Consider the following 5,882-nt stretch of genomic DNA (forward strand, 5'->3'; position numbering starts at 1 on the left):
AAAAGACTTTATTTGAGATAGAGTGAGCGAGAGAGAGAGAGAGTACGAGCAGGGACAGAGGGAGAGGGAGAAGCAGACTCCCTGCTGAGCAGGGAGCACGATCTGGGGCTCGATTTCAGGAACCTGGGATCATGACCTGAGCTGAAGGCAGAAGCTTAAATGACTGAGCCCCCCAGCTGCCCCGAGGATAGTAATTAATGCTACAATAGAGGTAAACTATGATACAGGTAAAAGGATGCCATCTTACTGGCAGTATGTAAAGTGTTCTAAAGACTTAGCAGGAGAATTGATGAACCATATGGCAAGGTGGAAATGGCATTTCTGGAAGAAGGAATGGCATATGTGAAGACATGGATGTTTGAAATACCAGTCTTTACCCATGGAGCTACAAATAAGTATATATATATCTGGAGCGATGTCTATGTGAGTGTGGAGTGTTTAAGAGAGAGAGAGAGAGAGTAGATGTGGGAGAACAGGGGCAGGACAGTGAATAATTGTTTTGGTAAGTGCTTTGTCCTGAAATTCTGAGGAAGCCATTGAGTTTTTTCCCCAAAGGATTTATATAATAATAACTTTTTAGAAAGGTTAATTTGGGAAAGGGGTGGGGCTCCCGTCACTGTGGTGTCTCATGGTGTCGTTGGCATTTTCCTCCTCTCTGCTCTCCCCGTCTTGTGTCTGGAGCTCTGGTGTGGGATCCTCAATCTAGGAGTTAAAGATCTAATGTTGCTGTGTGGCCAGATTTTCTTACTGCTTGCTCTTCTTACTTTAATTCTTTCTGTGACTACCTCATGGCTTCATTCATTTAAATTGTCCCAAGTGTATCTGAAAGAAGAAGAGAAGAATGAGAAAAGGCAAAAACTTGTTAGAAAAAAACAAGAGGTACAGGGTAAAAAAAGCCAGCAGATACACAGGGAATGTTCTAAAACCTTACCAGGAAATGAAATTGAGAAAACTTAGAGTGTGTTTATCAGGTAACAGGTGAAACCTGGAAGTTAAGCGGTGGCCATAAACTTGGGGCTGATGAAGATTTGGTGCTTGAAAATGAGAGTCAGACATCTTCTAAAACATCAAACAGAGAAGCAACAAAGAAAGGGAACTTGCCTAAGCCTTTAAACAATTTCACTGTCTGCTGAGCAGCCCAGGCAGAAGTAGGTTCTTCATCTACCTGAAGAACCTCCTGAAACAGCCGAACAAGTAGGTACTGTTGCTCTCCGATGTCCAAGTGGGAGTGTCCTGAAAAGAAGATTTTCTAAGTCTTGAAATTCACAGGTCTTATTTGACTGGGTGATGAAAATCAGGTACCACACATCCCTATACAGCTTTTCTACTTCCTTTCCCAGAAAGCCTGTGGAAGTGGAGGGAATCTGGTCACTGCAGACCATAGGAATAACTGGATACTGTACTCAATGTGGAAGAGAAAGAGCAGAGCAACTAATTAAGAAATGAGAACTACCTGTTCTCCATAAAATCAGTTATGCCATGACCTTACAGGACAATAAAGGATTCACATTAAAATTATGCCATACCTTGATTGAGCTCAAGGCAGTAAACCCTATAATGTTGAGATCCTTGGGAACATATGAATGTAAAGGATTAGAAAAGGATTGTTCTCTGCATATAATAGTTTTTGGAATGTGCCCTCTTATAATGTACCAAATGAAAACTAAATAAACACGTGTACAGAAAGACCCTCGATGATTTGTATTTTTTCCTAGCTGATGTCATTTATCACTCTGTTGAAAAGTCTTATGACTTGGTTTTCTGCCTTTTCAGTCAACCTTGCCACACTGAACATTTCACAATTCAAACTCTTTAAAGTCTATTAAATAGGAATGTTTTTTTTCTGTATTTCTGGAAATTAAACTTTGAAGGTATTTCAAAGGTCTTTAATGTTTTAAAGTTCTTTTTGATACCTGATAAAGGGTTAGTATCCAAATATATAAATAACTTAGAAAACTCAACACCCAAAAAACAAATAGCCTAATTAATGGGCAGAAGACATGAACAGACATTTCCTCAAAGACCTACAGATTACAAACAGACACATGAAAAGATACTCATCATCACTCATCATCAGGAAAATGCAAATTAAAACTACAGTGAGGTATTACCTCATACCTGTCAGAATGGCTAGAATAAAAAACACAGACAGATGTTGGTGAGAATGTGGAGAAAAAGGAACCCTCTTGCACTGTTGGTGGGAATGCAAACTGTTGCAGCCACTGTGGAAAACAGGATGGAGGTTTCTCAAAATGTTAAAAATAGAATTACCCTCTGATCCAGCAATTGCACTGCTAGGTATTTACCCAAATAGTACAAGAATACTAATTCAAAGGGACACATGCACCCTTATGGTTAAAGCAGCATTATTTATGATAGCCAAGGTATGGAAATGGCCCAAGATATCCATGCAATGGAACATTATTCAGCTCTAGAAAAGAATGAAATCTTGCCATTTGCAAATGCATAGAGCTAGAGCATGTAATACTAAGCAAAATAAGTCAGAGAAAGACAAACACCATATGATTTCACTCATGTGGAATTTAAGAAACAAACTAGCAAAGGAAAAAAAGACCCACACCAAGAAGCAGACTGTTAATTATAGAGAACAAACTGATGGTTGCCCGAGAGAAGGTGGGTGGGGGGATGGGTGAAATAGGTGATGGGGATTAAGGAGGGCACTTGTTGTGATGAGCACTGGATGATTAAAATACAAAGTTAAAAAAGAAAGGTTAATTTGGCAGTAGAATGGAGGTTGGATTGTAAGGGTCTAGTTTGTATGTATTAAGTATATTAGGATTCTCCAGAGAAACAGACCCAATAATATATTTTATATGTGTTTATTAGTGCTTCACACATGAAACTGTTCTTCCTTGCTTGCTTGTTTTCTTATCACCTTCATTTCTGTGGGAAAAGAATGCACTTGGGATCTACCGTAGAGACCTGGCACTGTTCTAGATTCAGTGGATCAGTAGTAAACAACAAAAGACAAAAATCCATGTTGTTAGGAAGCTTGCATTCATATCGAGTAAGACAGACATTTGCCAAAAAATAGAGATATTATCTCAAGTATTGATAAGTACTCTCAAGTATTGATAAGAGCATACAGAGAAAAATAAAGCACGTGGGGTGAAAAGGGGCTCCAGGGTGATGTCGGTCCTATAAATTTTAGAGAAACTTCATTTCACGAAGGTTTTGTTCAGATACTGACATGAGCAAGTACCTGATGGCAGTGAAGTAGAGAATTGTCCAGAGATCAGATGGGAGAACTTTATATGTAGAGAGAACAGCAAGTGAAAGAAGAATCTAATGGAGGAGCAAGCTTGCTGGGTTCAACGAGCAACAAGAAGGTCTTTGTGCTTGTACAATGAGGCAAGGGGAAAGGGGAAGAAATGACATCGGGAGGTGATAGGAGGCGAGGTACTTTGGGGCTTTGGGTGGACATGGTAAAGATTTTGACTTTTGTTCTGATTCAATGGGGAAATAATTGGAGAGTTAAAGGAGTGACATGATCAGCCTTGGTTTTTCAAGAATAACCCTGGATACTGGGTTAAGAAAACATGAAAATGGACAAGGGAAGAATCGGGAAGTCTAGTTAGATGGCTGTTGTAGAGACTAGAAGATTCCTGATGGTAGCTTAGAAGAGGGTAGTAATGATGGAGCTGGGGAAAATTTCTTTAGAGTTGAGATAGGCTTTTCTAGTATGTGAATAGTTAGTAGTAGCTGAACGCAGCTTTTCCTGTAGAATTCAGGGCCCATGCTTTAAAATATCAGTTTGGCATTTGGGTAGGTTTTTGGCTGATTTTCTCAGTTCATCAGTATATTATCAATCATTTAGAATGCTGTAAGTCTTTCAACCACATGAATCCTAATGGAGTCATTGTAAACATTTGTGTTTTCGGTGTATCTGAAAACTTTGAAGTTAAACAATTACCTGGAAAAGGTACAAAGCTAAAGCCACCTTGTATTTGCCAAATGTTCAATGAAAATTCCTAGCTCTTGTTAGAGTAGATTGACAAGTGAACTCATAGGGGGTTCCTTTCGGTGTTTGAGTTCCTGGGTAGGAATCGGTGAAGATCAAGGAGCTCTTATGAGAGGAAGGCACTCACCACCCAATCAAGACTTCTCTGTGAGTGGGACCTAACATCCTGCCTCCACTTGTCTAATTTTACAGATACAATATTGATCTCTCAAGTAGGCCTGTCTCAACACTCCTCTCTATACCTTCTATTTTTTTTTGGCTTTATTGAAATACAATTGGAATGTAACATTGTGCATTGTATAAATGATACAGTGTGTTGACTTGAAGCACTTATATGTTGCAAAGGCCAGCCTGGTTATATTCTTTCTTACTGGAAGTCTTCCTCTGCATCACATTTAATCCCTGTGCTTACTTTGAATTATCCATCATTTTGTTTCCTTTCTTAGAGTATTCAGCAGTAATATACAAAGTAATTATTATGTGCCAGATGTGAAAGATACATAGAGGTCATGTTTCCTTCCCTTTCAATGCTTTTGGAGTGTGGCAGAAATACTTGAAAGGACATAAACTTTGAAAAGAAAGTTATAAACAGGATAATGAATGTACCCGAGTGTTCTGTTGGAAAATCAAGGGCAGAAACCTAGCCTGACCTAAGGAGGAGTGGTGGGGCATCAGATTGTTGCTGGGAGAATTATAATCTAATCAGAGATAGAAGTGATAAAGAGGAGGTAGGCTTACTGTGGTTGAGATGATTGTGGTGTGAATGCCCTTGGGAGTCCCATAACCTCTCAGGATCTCTTCTAAGAAAAATACATTTAAATGCGTAAAATAAAATACAAAGGACTATAAAAGAAATTATACAGTAATAAAATATTGAAGCAAACCCTAATATGGTGATCTGTGTGCTTTTGTTGTATTATATAACTGTATCTTGCCGCTCAGATTTATTAACTTATAATTTTGTAGCCTTTAGTATGTATTGTATCATGAGGTTGATAATGATAAAATTGCAGTCACTGCTACTACAAAAGTATGTTGTCTATATTCATAATTGAAGGAAGTGTTGGCGGTTAATATAAATAAAGATGTAAGTTTTATCTCCATCTAAGTTTACAGATCCCTCCCTTGCAACTTTTATCCAGCTTTACATAGAATTTATATAATGGATTTAAGGTAAGGTAGGCTGCAGATGGGCAGAGAGAAACTAATCTGTACTTAGTCCTGCAGGGTGATGATGAAACCCTAAAAGTTTTCCAGCAACTCTATCATATGATGCCCTTTCCTGCCATTGAGTTCATTTTTATTTTTCTTTTACTTGCTCCACAGGACTTAAGATTTAGGTCATAATGGACTTTCTAATTTTTCATCTAATTTTTAGGCCTTGCCTTGTTAATAAGATGGTAACCTTAAACCCTTGCTTGCTACTCAAAGTGTGGTTTAGGGACTGGTAGCCTTGGCATCACCGGGAGTTTATTAGAGTGCAGAATCTCAGGCTTCGTTCCAAATCTACAGAATCAGAATATGAAAGTCGATCAGATGACTATGTGATTTTTTAAAATTTTATTATGTTAATCACCATACATTACATCATTAGTTTTTGATGTAGTGTTCCATGATTCATTGCTTGCGTATAACACCCAGTGTTCCATTCACTACGTGCCCTCTTTAATACTCATCACCAGGCTAACCCATCCCCTCATCCCCCTCCCCTCTAGAACCCTCAGCTTGTTTCTCAGAGTCCATAGTCTCTCATGGTTCATCTCGCCCTCCGATTTCCCCCCCTTCATTTTACCCTTCCTACTATCTTCTTTTTTTTTTTTTTTTAACATATAATGTATTATTTGTTTCAGAGGTACAGGTCTGTGATTCAACAGTCTTACACAATTCACAGCACTTACCA

General features: G+C 38.5%; 1 pseudogene; it reads left to right on the forward strand.

Moving 5' to 3' along the window:
* Positions 1-312: 312 nt before the first annotated feature.
* Positions 313-1,576, forward strand: LOC102742665 (UBX domain-containing protein 8 pseudogene; annotated as a pseudogene).
* The last annotated feature ends 4,306 nt before the right edge of the window (positions 1,577-5,882 follow it).

This window comes from Leptonychotes weddellii, chromosome X (assembly GCF_054177405.1).
Source record: "Leptonychotes weddellii isolate Sample4059 chromosome X, ASM5417740v2, whole genome shotgun sequence".
NCBI classification, from domain to species: domain Eukaryota; kingdom Metazoa; phylum Chordata; class Mammalia; order Carnivora; family Phocidae; genus Leptonychotes; species Leptonychotes weddellii.